This window comes from Mustela nivalis (assembly GCF_964662115.1).
Source record: "Mustela nivalis genome assembly, chromosome: 12".
Classification (NCBI taxonomy): Eukaryota; Metazoa; Chordata; class Mammalia; order Carnivora; family Mustelidae; genus Mustela; species Mustela nivalis.
The window spans coordinates 102,969,966-102,988,475 of NC_139031.1; the positions used below are offsets into that span (position 1 = coordinate 102,969,966).

The 18,510-nt window shown below is 41.7% G+C and overlaps 1 protein-coding gene across 1 annotated transcript in view; it reads right to left on the reverse strand.

The window, feature by feature from the left end:
• The window catches only part of POU6F2 (POU class 6 homeobox 2), a 369,574-nt gene that overhangs the window by 141,409 nt on the left and 209,655 nt on the right, over positions 1-18,510 (reverse strand). The window lies entirely within an intron of this gene.

Consider the following 18,510-nt stretch of genomic DNA (forward strand, 5'->3'; position numbering starts at 1 on the left):
TCAGAATAGCCACAACGTCTCATCTTCCTCCTGCCGCAGCAATGTGGGGCCAGAGGAGAGAGGAACCTCCTGTCTTGTCTTAGAAACTCCTACTTCAAAAATATGCGGATGCAAAATTAGAAAGATGATTAAGAAAATGAGTCTTTCAGAAGATACGGTACCTAGAGCACCATGTGCTAGACCAACTGAGGTGTTCCCAAGTCATACAGAGCAGGACACAAAAAACTTCTCAGATGTAGGAACTGCTGGTGATGGCCCCCCCAACCCCCGCCAGCCCTCCAGCCTTGATTTGCCTGAACCTTCCTGACACACAACCACTGGGCTCTGGCCAGGAGCTCAAAGGGGCCTCGGGGTTCTTAGGTCTTTCTCAGCCTCATTACGGGAGATCCGAACACTTTGCTGCCAAACCTTTTCATTTGAGTCTCTGGATCTGGCTGGGATGAATGTCAAAAGCAGCTCTGCACAAGATCACAATCGCTTTGTTAGCGTTCTAGTTAAAATGGAAATCAAAAACCATGTCCTTTTTAGTGTTCAGAGGGTGCTTGGCAATGACATAAATTCAAACCCATTGACTGAGGGATCTGAATAGTACCATGTGAGCATTTAGAATAGGAACGCTGAAAAGACCTCAAGTTGAATATTGAAGCCTGTCAATAGGAGGGGGAGGCATAAACCTTCTGAGATTTCTACTACTGTCATTACTACTGTTGTTAGTGTTGTTACTATTATCGCTTTTTCTACTCTCATTGCTGTTACTCTCATTGCTATCGATATTACTATTAAATAGAACTTGAATTCAAGGAGGACTTCAGTCTGCTCTCCACCAACATCTCCCACCTGAACTGGCAGGATTTCCCCATAGGACAAGTATAGAAAAAGGATGGGGTAATTAATTTTGGGCAAATGGTTTACTGAGTCTTAGGTCTTGGGAAAATTAGGGACTCCACATGGATATTATGAACACAAATGATATAACCCATGTAGAGCCCCTAGCTCAGAGCCATCCATAAAGTAGGAACATTGAAAGTGTTTGTTCTTTCCTCCTTTCTCCCTAATCTACGCTGTTTCTGCTGCTGGAGACTCCAGCTGCTGGACTGAAGTAGGAGGTCTGTGAGATAAGCCGGGAGCGGGGTGTGGAGGGGAGACAGGTGGAAAAGGGAAGGTAGACCCCCAGAAGAGCAGAGCCGCACTGTTGCAGAAGCTACGATAAGAGGCCATTGGTACAGAAAGGCTGCCTGCCAGAAACATAGAGGAGAATGGAAATTGTCCCTAAACTAGTGGACTTAATCTTTCTAACAGTGCAGAGTTATCAGTCTGAAAACACCAAGTAATAAGCCAAAAAGTTTTCTGATGATTCACTTTTTACATGCAGCATTCCATCTCCTATGGTTCTTACAAAAACCCCTTGTGGTTAACTGGCACAAGTCAAGCCAGCAGAATCCTTCTTGCTGTGACTCCAGAGTCCTTATGCTTCCCTGGAAAAATCAGCATTGTACATTGCTAAGAAAACATTTACAAAAGAAAGGTTCTCTCAGATGGTTGACAGAATTAGAACAGCCAGGGAGCTTCCTTCAAAAGTCCTAACCTATACATAGCTGGCCTCCCCCCTCCCCCAGCAATGAACTGGAAACACAAACCTTTCTTTCTATGGCTGTAAAAGCAGGATACTAAAATAGGCAGTACCATAAATCTCAGTCACAGAAATGCTGTGAAACACAGTGAAATGTTGTACGTAAGACCACAGAAGTCTGGATTTTTGTTGTCTTTTAATTTTGATCACCTGAAGCTTCATCCAAACCAGCTCTATGAAGGTTATCGCTGTCACGGTTCCGTGGCCAAGAGATTTTTGAAAAGTTACCTCCTTAAAGGCATCACTGAAACTTAAGGAGGTGGACTTCTGAAGAGCTATTGGGAATAATTCTTTCCTTTCTTTCTTTTTTTCCCCCAGAGCCTTATATCTCTCTATCTTTGCTACAGTTGAGTTCAAGTATCCCATAAAATAAAAGTATGATTAATTTAGCTCCCAACTTTCCAGTACAAACAAGTTGTTGTTGTTGTTTAATATAGCAACACGAGTTCAAAATTTTCACTGTTTAAATGAACATGAAGTCTGTATTCTGTCAGTTGGACTCAGAAACAGCATTAGCCACACAGTATGATTATTAGAAAAATGAACACAACAAAACTGAAATGCAGACAAACAGAAACATTCATTCCATGCTCTTCCTTCTGACACCCAGCATGAATGTGCCTCTCACCGAAATGCCTGGTACCAGCTCAACTGTGTTTAGAAAGTTTAGCACCTTCTTATAAGTCTTTTATCTTCACTGCCAGGAAATGTAGGATCTTGCTTCAGCCAGGGCCCACGTCTAGCTTGGAGGAATTGCCTAGAGGTCATATTAATGTAGTTACAATTTTCAAAAGATATTGGAGGTGTCCTGCTTACTCCATTACAGGAGATGGATTTCTCCAGTTGGAATTACTGATGAATTGTAAATCTTTTCAGGAAAGACCAGGCAACCAGCTGTCCACTGGAAGTGCTACAATTCAATGGGCAGTCCGTAGGAACAGGTGAAGCAACCGGCCACCTGCAGTCAGGAGTATAGTTCCAGTCCCCAGATGTCAACATCTGCAAAGCACCATTACTACAATGGAACCACATGTGCATCACAGAATCTCAGAGCAGGAGAAGACCTTGGGGGCTCTCTTTAAAGGAGCTGGACTGAACTCCTCTACATGGTGAGAATTTCTTGCCTAGGGTCCCTTTCAGGAAACATCCAACCTCTGTTTTAACAGTCTTCCTTGGCAGGGAGGCCAATTCTATTATCAGCTCTGACTGCAAGATGATTGTCTTGGAAAACTGAAAAACTACCTCTCTGTAAATATCCAAACTATTTTCACAACAATCCAAAAGAAGCAGTACAAGACTTCTTGGATGTTCTTTCTAATTCATTTAGGTACAATTAACACAAAGGCTCAGTATTCAGGGGGTCCTAACAAGACGTGGGTTTCAGACTCCTCAGACTCATCAACTTCTGGGTTCACTCTGGTTTCAAAATTGTAAGGAGGTTGATGGGAAGGGATGGAGTTTCAGTCCAGGGGATTTATTCCTTTATTTGGTAAATATTTGTATGCCTACTATGCTTCAGGACTGTTAAAGGAATAAAGAGATAGATAGAAATTTGTGTCCTTAGGGAACTTTGATCTAGTAGGGGAAAAGAGATAGGAAAGTCTGTGAGGTGGTGATAATAGCTAAGGAGAAAAATCAAGCAGAGAGGAGAAAAAGAGGGTATCTGTGGGTACTGAAATTTTAGACAGGATAACAAGGGGGGCACAAGACAGGTAAGAGAATAAGACATTCCAACATGGAGTGAAAACCCTCTAGGAAGAGGACACAGTGCAAGGCTGGTGGTGTGGCTGATGCGTTTAGGGATCAGCCAGGAAGTGAGTGAGTCTGGAGTACATGGGGCAAGAAGGAAGGGAGTGGGGAATGGAGTTAGAAACATTAGAGTAAACAGGAGGTGTGGGATCTCGTAAGCCATTGTAAGAACTTTGGTTTTTACTATGAGCCAGGTGGGTCTCTACCCATCTCCTTGCTGAGTTGGTATTCAGTAGAGCCATGTTCCTTGGGTTCTTACACAGTAGTGATTTTATTGCTGGGGGATTGCTTGGCTTGGGATAAAATGTTTAGGCCATTTTTCTCTCAAAGGTTTATTGACTTGACCCCATCATCTTCTGAAATATTAGAAGTTGGAGACCAACTTACTAGTTACCCTTTCTAGATAAGTTCCTTTTGATGCTTCTGTGTTTGAATAATTAACCTTTAAGTTCAGTAGTAGTATCGAAAATATGTCTTATAGCAAATATTCTGCATTAATTCACTCCCCCCAAATGTATTTTTCATGCTGATTCAGTCCTTCATTCATGTCCAGATATTTTTTCTATTACATCTTTCATTTTCTTTGGAAAATCAATTATATTATGTTGGATCATCATTGTCTATTCTCCATATCTTTTTCCCTTCTGGTCGATTTAATCTATGACTCTTTTATTTTCACCACATAAAGGTACACTGTATTCTGTTTTCTAGCTATGTATATTCTGTTAATTGATGTTTCTGATAATTCATGTTGTATTTTGCTAGCTCCTCTATTCTTTCTTTATAAATTTTGTTCAATGTTACCACCAGCTCTTTGTAGTCTGTTCATTGATGACTCTGGTTTATTCATCTATTTTTAAATGGTATTATTCTGATTTGTTTTGTGTTTTGGTAGCTCCTAAATTCCTTATAAATCTAATTCAATGTCACCATCACCTCTTTGAAGTCTTGCTTTATTAATTTCATGTTCTCTTTCATTTCCTTTCAAGAGGATTTCTTTCTTTTTAAAAAATTCTTCACTTAGTTTTTGCACACTGTGCTCCTTTATTTACATCTACCCATATGTATCTATCTTTAAAAAAAAAAGATTTTATTTATTTATTTGAGATAGAGAGAGAGCATGAGTAGGAGGGCAGTGGGAGAGGAAGAGGTAGGTTCCCCACTGAACAGGGAGCCCTATGTGAGGCTCGATCCCAGGAACTTGGGATCATGACCTGAGCTGAAGGCAGCCACTTAACTGACTGAGCCACCCAGGTACCCCTATGTATCTATCTGCCTTTTCATGTGTTTTTTTCTATCATCATAGCCACTTTCATCTATATTTTTATACTTACACCCACATAACTGCATCATCGAATTGCTTCCATCTTGTTTAGTGCTGTAATGTTCTTCATGGATAACTAATTCATTAGTTCAGCAACATTTATTGGGCTCCTAGCAAGGGCCAGCTGCTATTTTAGGTACTAAAGAAAAATCAGGAATAAAAGCAGACAAAATCTCTGCCCTTGGGGAGCTTACATTCTAGTGGAGAGGAACAGAAGGCTACTAACTATAATAAGTAGGTACATTTCATACGTGTGAAAAGGTGGTAAGTGTTACAGAAAAAATCCGAAGCGAGAGAAGGCAACTAGGAGGTTAACCATTAGAAGGTTTTGAGAAGACCGATGTGATTTTATGTATTTTTAAAAATAAGTACCCAAGCTGCTTTTTTACATATATAGTTTGTGCCCCATCTGGCTACTATTTCCTCCTGCTTAGTAGGAATGGGTTCTCTCCTTGACTTTTCAGAAAAGAGCGTCAGCTGAGGGCTTTTCATTGCTTCAGGAATGAGGGGAAAGAGGTCAGTGGGAACCTTGGGCAGACCCTGGGAGATAATCCACTCCCCACTCTGTCTTCCTGAGATCTCATTAAAAACCAGGCACCGTGATGGCTCTCTCCAAACAGGGAGGCAGCCTGCTTCTCTGGAGGTATTTCCTTCTGATCGTTCCCTAGTTCAGGTTGAGGTCCCTTCCAAGCGGGTCCACTGCAGGGGTCCATTTCCCTGCTTTCCATCTTCGCTTTCTCTTCTCAAGCAGCAGTCTTTGCTCGGCTCTTGAACAGAAGGTGGAAAAGGCACAAGATTGCAGGGGCCCATGGCCGAGGCAGGTGGATTTCCTGCTGGTGCCTCTTGACTCCGTGGGTTTTCGCTCTTGTCTTCAATCAGCCAAGTCCATGGTTTCGACTCTGGGTGATGACAGTAGTGCTGCCTTCCTCCTGGCTGGGGGATCAGAACCTCAGCAATCACCTTATTATCGAAGCAAACCTAAGTGGAGACTTGAACTTGAAAATAGAAACAGAACTCGTGTGTGTTACGACTCACTTTAAAGACCTGGGGAACCCTCCACTGGCCTCTGAGGACGCCTCCCAGGATCAAGACCCAGAGCAGATGGCTGAAGTGCGCATAGACATCCGGAAGCTCCTGCAGTTCCTCCCTGGGCAGCAAGTGAACCCCACGTGGGCCGTGTGCAACATTGTCAGCAACAAGCCACTCCATTTTGATTTGCTCCATGAAGACGTGTCCCTGCAGTACTTCATTTCGGCTTTCTCCTAGCCCACCTCCAGCCACGCGTGTCTGTGCTTTACTCTGCCCCACCATGATATCTAGCTAAAAACTGAGTTCATGGAAGACAGCTGGATAAACATACTTCTTTATGTGGAAAAAAAAAAAAGAGAGAGAGAGAGCAGTTTCTGTGCTCTCCGTGAGAAACTGAATACCGTCCTTCAGCATCACAAAGTTGAAACCTACACGTGCCGGTGTTCTCTTCATTTTAAAAGAATCCATCTCCGTTTATGGGGGCCGCATTTTCATATTGATAGTTAAGGCAACAGGTGTTTTCCATCAACACTTGAGGATCTGGATTTCTATCTCAAATCTTGTTACAGGAAGGAGGGTTTTTATAAATAAGTCTGTGTTCATGGATGGCAAACTCCTGTGTCTTCCTGAGTCTTCTGAGATGAAAACATAAATAGACATTTGTGTATAAACCAATAAGGACACTCATCCTTCTGTACCTTCTATGTAAAGCTTTTTTTTCTTAAGTGTAATTTTCCTAACGTGTTGAAACTTACTTTAGTTACTTTTCCACCTCACAGAGTTATTAAAAAAAAAAAAAATTAGATCCAGTGCACAGATCTGAAAGGCTTCCCATCCTTTACAAGATTTTTTTTCCTTTTTCTTCTGCCGCTCATTGTGAAACGCTCTGAAGCATGGCACGGTGGGCTGCATCCTCTGGACTGCCCTAGATTCAGCGAATTCAGAGTTAAGGCTCCAACAGTAACCTTAACTTTGGCTTCTTGCAAGGTTACGGCAGCCTTTTGTTATGTGATCCCATCATCCCAAAGAGCTGTATTCTCCACGGCTTATCTGCCAGTCCACCTGCAAACCCCTCTTTGAAGCTGATGGGCTCTGGGCACAGAGGGGCCAGACATACTACAGGAGAATTAGGCCCCGTGCATTCAAAGCTACAAAACGACACACATATGTGCATTTCTTATCTGTGAGGAAAGGTTTAAAAGGTCACCATTTAGCTACTTTAGCTACTTGATGGCGCCTTCTGGAGGAGCTATATGGAAAAAAAGAGTGTGAACTCTTCCATTTATGTAAGTCACATTCTGTGTCATGGCTCCAACTCACATATAGTTGGTGGATAAAAGCCTCCATTGTACAGGAAAGGTAACCTTGTAAAAAATGACAAGCGTAGGCTTTCTTGGTGTTTTATGCAATTAAAATGTTAACCTTGACATTATATTAGCCCTTCAGTTTTCTTTAAATGTCCTTCAGTTTGCAAACCAGAGGAAATTTTTTTTCTTAAAGTGTGGCATATCTATAGAGGTAATCTGCCTTTTTACTTGTGTTCTCCTCACCGATAGCCACGGGGATGGGCTGTCCCAGCCAGTGGCCATGGCCATGTTGGGCTCCCCTGCACTATCGTCATTCCACTGTCTCTCCCGGAACTTTCTTCACCCTCTCCTGCCTACCCTGCTATGGGGCAACAGAGCACTAGGGGAGAGAAGGGAAAGGCCCGAGAGCGAAGGTCGCTCCTACCTCGGTCCTCCCCGGCGTGGACACAGGGAGGCAGGACCCTCTGTACCATGGTCTCGCTCACAGAGGGCCCTGGGTTGTTCCTGAGAGAAAATTCCTTTGATCTTCTCCAGGTCCTGATTTCCCTAAAAAGCAGTGGAGTCTCTTCCAGTTCTGTCTCCATTCCAGGCCCTTTTCTTTGTTATCTATAAGCAGGCATGCATCATTTTTATCTACATAGTGGAAATACAAAAAGGGAGATGGAAGACACGGAAGGAGCCTTCTAAGGGCTGTTTGCCTGCAGTAACGTCCTATTAGGAAAACCTCATCAAGGTAAAGGAGGGGGATGGCAGTGTTTCAGCCACAGGACATAAGGACGAAAGCTGTGGGACAGCTTCCAAAACAGCCATCAGAGCTCTGTGCTGACAAGATGAGAGGCCGGAAGAAAACAGGGCGGGAGGTGGGTCAGCTCCTGGGGCCCTGAGTAGGTGATGGGCAGCCAGACTGTTTGCTGAGATGCGATGGGGTACCCGGGCCTGTGATGCAACCTCCCTCAGTCCTTGGCCCTGGCTTGGGAGAGCCGGAAGTGCCCTCCTTGGGCACTACCCCAGTGGCTTGGGGCCAGATGATGTTCTGCTTCTGTCTGGTGGGGGGGGAAAGGAACCGAAAGTCTTACTGTTTTTAAGGAAAGTGTTCTGATATTCCATTTGGAAACATGAGGTTATTTTTGCAGAGAAACACAGACTACCTTCTCATTTATGTCTATGATCCAGACTCTACTGGGGGTGGGTTCTGAATCGAAAGCTTATAGAGACACCCTGACAATCTTACTTTTCCCATGAAACTAATGAAGCTTAAGCCCCAAGCCCCTGAGATCCTTGACAATCGGCAACACCTGCTGAGTCTTTCCAGTGGATCCCTGCCCCACCCCCCCACCTTGGAGTGGTTGTGGGCATTTGTGGGGAAACTGGGTTGAGACTATATTTAGTATTGGTTTAATGGGATGTCTTTATGCAGTCCGCAGTTCCCTTCTACGAATAGTTTAACTACTGCTAGATGTCTTAGAGTAGGAAGTGCTTCGAGTGATATTCCTACCACCTGCCTTGTGATATGCATGATGTAGCACTTGTCCAATGGTGTCTGGCACCAGAGGTCTGTGGACATCAGAGGCCATGAATGTAATGTGCAAAGGGAGAAGTTGTTTGTGAAAAAGTCTTCTAAATGTCACAACTCTCCTAGTGACAGTGACTCCATAGAGAGTGAAATGTTCTCAAATTTGACAACAGTCCTAAAACTTCACAATTCCAATAACAAATGAAACTCCAAGAAGCCTCTGAAGTATCAATCATTTCTTTTTAAAATATTACTCAGGACAAAAGAAACCCTGAATTATCTTTTAATAATCACCACAGAAAGTGATATTATAAAATTTCTGTCATGTGAGGAGGTGATCAAAATATATTAACCAAAAAATGTAGGTGATATTATAAGAGTAATATTGATTATACTTGTGGGTTTTGTGATACTTGTAGCCTTTTCCAACATTTATACTTTTGCTTTCTTTGCCCATTCTAAAAAACCTATGAACCCTAACACATAATTTCGTATTCTTAATTATATATATATATATATTTTTTTTTAATGAAGACTTCCCCAAATTATAGAACCCTCAGGCTCTACAACCCTAGACCTGCCTCTGAACAAAGAATATTCTGATTTGTTAAATACTGACTTAGCAAAATGTTGTCTGCTTTTTAAGGTGGTGGTTGGCTGTCAATTATTTAACCTGTACAATAGTAACTACAAAAGCGGTCCCTTGAGAGCTTTTTAGAATTCAAATCAACATCTCTTAAGCCAACACTTGGTGATTTTCTTGGACATCTGAAATAATGCAATGCCCTTGAATACCTCATCCATGAACGACTTCTTCTACACCTCTTCTAGTGGATCCTCCCAAGTCCTGACCTCTAATCAGAGCCGAATGTTTGTGATGTTGAAGACAATTAAAAACAGAACCCAAGAAATCCAGGGACAATGTAAATCCCAACACTGACAGAAGCAACCAATAAACAGAGCCTTCTGGCATAGGAAATAGGAACTGGAAACTCCTATTTGGACAGAAGTCCCCAATCCAAGGAGTGACATGAACAAATGATGCCCCCTGTACTCTGAGAACAGACACAAACAGCATGCCTTTCCATCTGGGATGGCAGCCCCCAGGCTTTCGGTATTCTGTAGAAATTTCTAAAATCCTGGATAGTTTTTCTGAGTTTAGCTAACTGTTAAAATTAGGTAATGCCCCCCAAAGTGAGCTTGGAGCTAAAAATCCCAAGGCAATGATGACACCACATGCCAGAGCGTAATGACACATTCTAGAAAGTAGAATCACACAAAAAGTCTTAGCTGCCATCTCTGTAGTGGTATAATAGTGGCAGGGCAATGGTGTGGAGGGACCATTAGTGATCCTGGTTATGTTACATAATCTCTCAGAACCTCGCTTTTCTTATCCATAAAACTAGCATAATGGTACCTACCTGCAAAGATATTAGCAAGAGTAAATACTGTGTTCTGGGTAAGTATCTGGATACCAACGTGTCCTCACCAAAGAGAACTATTATTCCTCTATGCGCTTATGCCACCACTGCTGTTAGAAGGTCAAAGTCTTGGGCTCATTAATAAAATCTGTTTTTATAAGCAAGGGTGACTTTATTTTCAATAATGCTAATGTATTGGCTACTGACTGGCTGTATGTTCTGGTTGATCTAATGGGTTGGGCTGTCTTGATTTTTGAACCTGGTTTCTTTTTGTTACATGCCCGGAAATTTCCAATATTGTTCACAGACCGAACAATATTTGAACAATATTCCCAATATTGTTCATGGAGTGAATTTGCAAATATAGTGTCTGTCCCTAAGCAACCACAGATAAAAGAAAAAAAGAGAAAAGAGAAGCAATAATGAATGCTACTCTTAAAGGGAAGGAAATTGAGTCATATTCCAGGAACAAATCTGTCTCATATCTCTTCTTTTATATTTGGTGGAAATCACATAGATGACAATTTAAGGAATCATGCTTTGGGATGTTCTTAGCACACTGGAGAAATTAGCTAAGACTTGTTTACTATCTTACATTTTCTGAGGTGTATTGTCAACCTAAGCCAGCTTTTTTCCCTTCAGGCTGTACTTGTATATTCTTATTGAAATTGCATAGCAGGGAAAAAGCCACTAGCAAAGTCCCCACATGTAAGTATGATGCCTGAAAATCTCCACAAGGCCCGTGTCAAGGACTGCTAATGAAACTCATTAAAGTTTTCTGGACAGCTGTATAAATGTTCTACCTGTGGCATGACCACCTGTGACCAACCCCATTCATACTGGATCCATGTCAATAAGTTTAGTATAACATTAGAGTGCCATTATGATTTTTGTTACCCATTAAGAGTTATAAGAGAAGCACTTTCCAGTTAAATACATTCTGAAAAAAAAACTAGATAAACAGCTGTCTTTGATTATAGAGTAATAAGTACAAAATTAGTGCCATTATTATTACTAATGGTATGGCCTTGGGTAAGTTACTTGATCTCATTAAGCATTAGCTTCATCAAGAGTAACATGGGAGAGGAATGTCATCTTAATAAAGTTACAGAGGAAATCATGTGTCTACAGAATTTATTTTAGCACTAAACATTAAAAATTGGTCATTGTTATTTTGGCCTGTAAGACTTCTATTGATTTTTGGCATCAAAAATGCTAACTTATGAATTGGTATATTACATATGGCTGAAGAAAAGGTTTTTTGTTTTTTGTTTTTTTTAAAGTTAGGTTGTGAACTTGGGCAAGGATAAGCCTAAAGAAATAAATTTTTTTTTTTAAACATATCTTACTGAACTGAAACACTTTGAACTAAAGGATGGTTTGTGTAATTCCCCTTTGTAGAACGAGTTCTAACATCCATAGTAATCTCTGTCTCAGGAATTTTAGCTCTAGGTTCACATCTTGGAGTCACTACCTAATCTAAGTATCTAGTGAAACTCTCTAAGAATTGGGAGTTTTCTGCAGAATACTCCAAACTGAGGAACTTCTTTCCAAATAGAAAAGCATACATTTGTGTTCGTTTTTGGCTTGTAGGTAGCATCATTTTTGGATAGGGATTTCTGTCTAAAACTGAGGAGATGATTTTCATTTCTGGTGCCAGGGGACCCTATTTACACTGGGTTTCACTCAGGACTGAGATCACAATAATGCCTTGATTTCTTTGCTCCTTTTTAAAAAAAAGTTTTAAAGATTATTTACTTATTTATTTGACAGAGAGAGAGAGAGCACAAGTAGGCAGAGAGGCAGGCAGAAAGAGAGGAGGAAGCAGGCTCTCCTCCAAGCAGAGAACCCAATTTGGGGCTTGATACCAGGACCCTGGGATCATGACCCAAGCATAGCAGAGCCTTAACCCACTGAGCCAACCAGGCGCCCCTTTTGCTCCTTTTTTTTTTTTTTTTTTTTTTTTTTTAACTTTGCTTGGTTTTACTTAATCTCTTGGCTCTGATTTGGGGTAAGGATCTTGGAGAGATCCTTTTAACACAGAGACTTGTGAGGTGATTGGATTGTTCAGCATTCCAAGAGACCTACCAGATGTGGGCTCAAAAAATATTGAGTTGAATTCTAAAAAGGTCTCTGAAGACTATTTCTATTTATTCATTTGCATTGTTTTTTAGATTCCACATATAAGTGAAATCATATGGTATTTGTCTTTCTCTGACTTGCTTCACTTAGCATTATACATTCTGGGTCCATATATGGTGTTGTGAATGGCAAGATTTCATTCTTTTTTATGGCTGAGTAATGGTCCATTGTGTATATATATTACTGATTCAGTATTTTGTACACCTGAAACTAATGTGTCAATTATACTTCAATAAAAAATAATTTTTAATTAAAAAAGACTTTTTATAGTTTGCATATTTTTCTTTTGTGTCCTTGCCCATTTTTTTCCTGTAATGAGTCATCCTTTCATTATTAATTTATAAAATCTTTGTATATTAAAGGTATTTCTGTCATATTTGTCTCAACTCTTTTTTCTCTTTTTTTTTAGTTTTGCTTTTTTAATTTAAAATCTTTTACATTTTTGTATATTAAATTTTTAAAGATTTCCCTCTAATGGAGCTTTTTTTCTTTCTTTTTTTTTTTTTTTTTTTTTGCTTTCAGTTTTAAAAATGCCTATTCCCATTTGAGATGAGATTAATATCCCTGAAAGCTGCTGGTGCAAGAGGGTGACATTATCAGGACTGTGGCTTGGTCAACTCATCTGATACTATATTTGGGATGAAGTGTGTTGAAGTGGGAGTTGGGAAGTGCCGAGTGTAGGAAATCCATAATGTTTTGAGTTGGTGGTCTTTCATAAATTAGAGTTCCTAACTACTTTTTTCCTCTGAGAGGAATCAATGAGACTATTTCTTAGGATCTAAGCACAGTCTTCTCTTCCTGCCTCCTTTCCTTTTCTGTGAATAGGCAGACCACATGGGTATTCCTTTTTTTTTTTTCATATTCCATTTATTTATTTGAGAGATATATATTTATTTGTGTATATATAGAGAGCATGAGTTGGGAGGAGGGGAGAGGAGGAGGCAGACTCCCAGCAGAGCAGGGAGCCCAATGCGATATAGGACTCGATCCCAGGTCCCCAAGATCATGACCTGAGCTGCAGGCAGACGCTTAACTGAGCCACCCAGGTACCCCATCTAAGGGTGCAGCTCGATGGGCTGAGCCAGGCTGGGTGTGCTGTGCACATCACTACATCGGACATAGCTGATAGCAACATTTGGCTCCCACATTCACTGAAGGAAGAGAAGTCAGCCTGATGTCCAGAGTGCTGTCCACCCAATAAACTTGGTCCACAAAATCAACTCATTTGCACCTTCCAAAAGCCACAGGGATGAGAATATTGTGAAAAGACTAAGGAAAAAACAATTACAATCAAAGAGTGTGAGGTGTTTCTACATAGTCATATAAAATATCCAAGCAGAGGAACAGAGACCTAAAGCAGCGTTAGTAGTAAAGGAGGCACCTGTGTTCTAACAACACATCAGCAAGAGTGGTGTCCCTGTCTGACAGTATCAGCATCATCTATGGACTTGTTGGAAAAGCAGATTCTCTGGCCCCATCGCAGACCAATTGGTTGAAAATTGATGGAAAACCCCAGCAATCTGGGTCCTTACAAGTCCACGGGATTCTAATGCATGTTTGAGTTTCAGAACCATGGGACTAAATTAGACCTCAGATTTAGGATCTGACTCTGACAGTCACTCACCACTCAACAAACATGAATGTCTACACTTGTGTTCCGTTCTACAAGCACTGGTTCTGCTCTGCCTGTGACCACCTGATGATGCTTGAACTGAAAGGAAAGAAAAGATACAGGTGCTCACCTTACTTAGGAAAAACGTAATTTTGATTTTATTCCAGTTTCTTGGCTCTTATCGATTGTTTCTTTCAAGACCGGGCATACTAGCATATGTTAAAAATCTGTTTAAGACTTGTGTTCTTCTAGTCGTGGTGGAAGCTCCAAAAGAAAGATCAGATATGACCCCCACCCTTGAGGAATTTAGAATTTCACCTGGCCAGATTAAACATGCAGGAAAGAAAGTGCCATGATAAGGTGTGGATTAAGAACTTGATCCAGTGGTACAACTCTGAACTACTTAAGAGTTTCTCCTTTCTTCTCTCTTGTCAAATGACTTTTACTCAAACATTTTGGCTTTGGCAAAAAATTCTCAAGAACATGGCATGTGAGGGAAATAAGTATCATCATTAAAAGCCTGCATTTTGTTATGGCTTCTGTTTGTTTTGGTCTTTATTCCTGGAGTGGGGCAGATTTCTCCTCAAGTCCTTTATCCTCCTTTTGGGGAGTTGTTAGGTGACACTAGTTCAAAGCTGATTTGAACAACACTTGCCTTTATAACTTGTGAACTTGCCTAGGAGAATGGGTGTGAAATTGAGAAAATGTAAAAACTGTCAAAAGAGGGAAGAAGATGGTCTTTGACAACTGCAGACTGGAGAAATTAAATTTTCTCTCCCACAAAATTCACTGCATGTGTATTAAATAAGTGATTTGCAACTGCGTAAAAGGGTGAGCACTAACTGAGAACTGGCATACATTAACAAACAAATTAAAAGGAAGAATTCACTCCCCTCCCCCATAGCAAAACGTATTAGTTTTGTAGATTTGGGGGAAGCTGTAAACAAATTTCTATTATTATTTTGGTTTAGATAGAATAGTCCAATAGCTTCTCATATGTCTGTGTGAATATGTTGAGAAAGTATAGACTACTGGGGGATTCATCAAGTTCATAACTGGCTGAGCAAACAAACCCAGAGGACTGTTTAATGGGCAGTGTGGAGCCAGACAGAGCCCTTGATGTGCTGCCTCTCATAGATCTGCCCTTGACCTTTCCTATTTAACATGTTCATTACTGACTGGAGTACAGGTACGGAGGGTGTGACTGCCCAGGCGATGAACAACCGAACGAGGGTCTAAGACGTTCACGAGAGTTTGGATGGAAGGTGACAAAATAACCTATGATGAAGACAGAGTCGACAATCCGTGTGGTGGTTTAAATACACGCACTGATGCCGGCATGCACATAAGCACACGTGCGCACTCACGTTCACGCACAGAGACATACACGTGCACTGACGCACGTGCCTCTGCAGAAAATGATAGAATGGGGGTCCAGGGTGACAGCGGCACACGTGAAACAGCCTTATGGGTTCTGGATGACAAAGAGCAGCAACTTTCAAGAGAGTTGCCCAAAGCTGATGTGTTTGACAGAATAACAGAGTCTGGAACAAAGACCGTAAAATCCCCCTGCACGCAAGGCTGTCAGGTCCTACTGGGGGATACAGCGTTCAGTTCTGGACACCATGACTTTTAAGGGGCACTGAGAAGAATCCATCTTTTCTTGGTGCTGCTGGAAGACCCTAAAGTAAACAAAATGGAAACTTCAAGAAATGTGTCAATTTTAATTTCACAAGATGGCCAAGAAGTGGAGATAAAATGCTATTAAATGACACTGAAAAACACTTTGGAACCTCTAGATAGCCTTTTTCCATCACAGAGGACTGAAATGTAATGATCCTGAGAATAAAAAAGACAAAATTACTCTACAGCATTTCTTCAAAATACAAATGAGGTACAATTTTCTCTATAAAATTAAAGAAAGCATTCCAAGGAAAATGACTTCAAAAGAGTGGTAAAGTTTGCAGTAAGAGATTTTATAAACTGTATTGTGTCTCCCCTGAACTTCCTATGTTGAAGCCCTTATCCTCAGCACCTCAGATAGGACTGTATTTGCCAGATAGGTTCTTTAAAGAGGACATTTCATTAGAATGAAGTCATTAGGGTGGGCCCTAATCCAATAGGACTGGTATCCTTATAAGAAGAGGAAATCTGGATACAGACACAGAGAGAAGATGCTGTGAACACACAGGGAGAAGATGGTGGTCTACAGCCCAAGGAGGGGGTCAGAACAGATCCTTCCCTCATGCTTTCAGAAGGAAACAACAGTGTTGACACCTTGATCTTGGACCTCCAGCCTCCAGAACTGTAAGAAAATAAATTATTATTGTTTAAACCCCTCAGTCTGTGGTCCTTTGTTACACAGCCTGAGCTGACTACTACAGAACTCCCGTGAGGTGTTGGCTGTCCTCTGGTGCCAGCATTTGTCCCTGGCTGTGGGGGGATGGGCCTGAGAATCACAAGCCCTTCCCAGCACTTTTCTAAGGTCCCTGCCACTGCACTACCAGCTTTGCAGTCCCTGGTCTTCAGGGAATCTTGGCATGTCCTCTATTATTTGGGATATCTCCATTCCACACCTGACTGAATTGTGACTGTTTCTAGTTATTTATGACAACACTTAGCGGAGTCGTGCCAAAGTTTTAAACTTTGTTTTAAAACTTTAAAAGTTTAAAATTCATCTTTTTCCTTACAACATTTTTGGGGAAAGAACATAACTTTTCTGTGCTTGGGCTTGAGGGTTTTTCTTCTTATTTTATTTTATTTTTTAAGTGTTCCAAGATTCATTGTTTACGCACCACACCCAGTGCTCCATGCAACACAAGCCTGGTGGTGGGTATTAAGGTGGCTTGAGAGTCTCATTAGTGACTGAAGGCCATCCATTTTGAGAAACATCCCAGGTCACGGGTCTTCCCGGTCAGGCTCGCCTTGAGGAGGGGAACAAGAGCTTTGTCTCCTCAGTGGGACAGGCAGGATGTGGAGTCTTGCCTGCTGGCAGGAGGAACAAAAGCTCTCTGGCAGCAAACAGCACGGCCTGAAGGAAGCCGCCAGGGGCAAGCACCTGGTGCTCGGTCAATCAAGCTGTAGCACACCATGGCTTTCCTCCCCGGAGAATTCTCCCAGGCCTTTCCTGCCTAAGGGACCTTGACATCACGAAAGGCCCTTTGGAGTTGAATGAGGACCCACATGGGGCACCAAACCCAGAGCAAACATCGGTGAGGTGGAGAACTCCCAGCCTTGTTTAGGTTGTAAGCCAAGGCTCCTTAAACCCAGTGTATTTAATTCTAGTAATCTCTGAATTTTAACATTCAGTTTTGAAGGAAGCCCAGAGCAGGTCTGAAACAACTCGGGTCCCTCATTACCAGTAGCAGCTTCCTGTGGGGCAGGGAGGGACGTTTTATGGCCTTCTGTGAAGTCGATACACTTCTAGCTGGTTCGATGTTGTTTATTTTCAGTGCCTTTCAGACAGGCCATGGCTGGGGGCACAATTCAGGCAGCAATGGGGTTTATTAATTATTTGGGCTCCCTCTCTAAGAGGACCCGAGCAGATCTCTGCGAGAGGGTTGAAATGCACAGCAGTAGCCAAAAGGGTGGGCAGAGAAGATCTGACAGGCCACCGGTGGGAAACCAGGGAAGGGCGGCTTCCTTTGACAGCGCTGGGTCCCAGCCCACACCGACAGTGACATTACCTGAAAGAACGCTCCCCACCCTCTCCCCAGCCTCTTAGCTCTTTTGTAGGAATATACCCACTTTTATTGAAGACTGGAATGAAAAGCAGGGAGCCTGCTTCCCTCTCTCTCTCTGCCTGCCTCTCTGCCTACTTGTGATCTCTATGTGTCAAATAAATTAATAAAATATATTAAAAAAATAAAATAAAATCATTTAAAAATAAAACCCCCTCAAGTTTTACATATTGTTGGGATACCTTAGGGTTTCAGAACATATTAGAGTCCTTCAATAAGACCTGAGCCTTAATGGAGCAGCTAAACCATTTATTCATTCATTCACCCATTCATTCCTGTCTGATACAGGCGAGGCACTGGGGAAACAATAGGGAACAAAACCAGGCATTGAGCCTGTTGTCACAGAGCTATGAGGCTCTCACTTTTAAGAGGGGAAAACACACATTTGGTCCATAATCACACATAAAAATGCCAAAAAGACACCTTTCTTCTGGGAGTGGTGCAGGCAGGAATCAGCTTCTAGGCACAGGGAATAGTACCTGCGAAAACTCTGAGCAGGAGAAAGTGGGCGTAACTGGAGATGGTACTAGAGATGAGGATTTGGGGGCTGTGTTTAGGGATTTGGGATTGGATTCCCAGGTCTATAGGGGTACAGCCTGCTAGGGTTTGCATTTTGAAAAGATCACTTTGTTGCAATGTGGAGAACAGATGGGATTTGTGGAGGGGAGGGGAGAGAGGACAGTGGCTTATTTAAGTGCATTTACAACTAAGACATAGTATCTTGCCCTCCAGGGTGCTTAGCAGGGTAGACAAAAATTAAGATTTAACATTTGTTTGATAGGGAGACTAGAGGGGAAATGATTAACTCTAGAGTTCTTATCATTAATAAGCATCAAATAACTCTTGTTTTCTCATGTTTCCACAAAAGTTAAAAAGCCAGAGAATTCTCCGTAGGAGTTTATGTGGGAAACCGGACTCCACTCTGAAATCACTAAATAGAAAATTGTAAACTTACTATCTCTGGGTTTCTATTCCCTTAAATCTATGACGTGACTTTGTTCTCATCAAGCCCTCCCAAAAGACATTTATGTGACAAATTCATT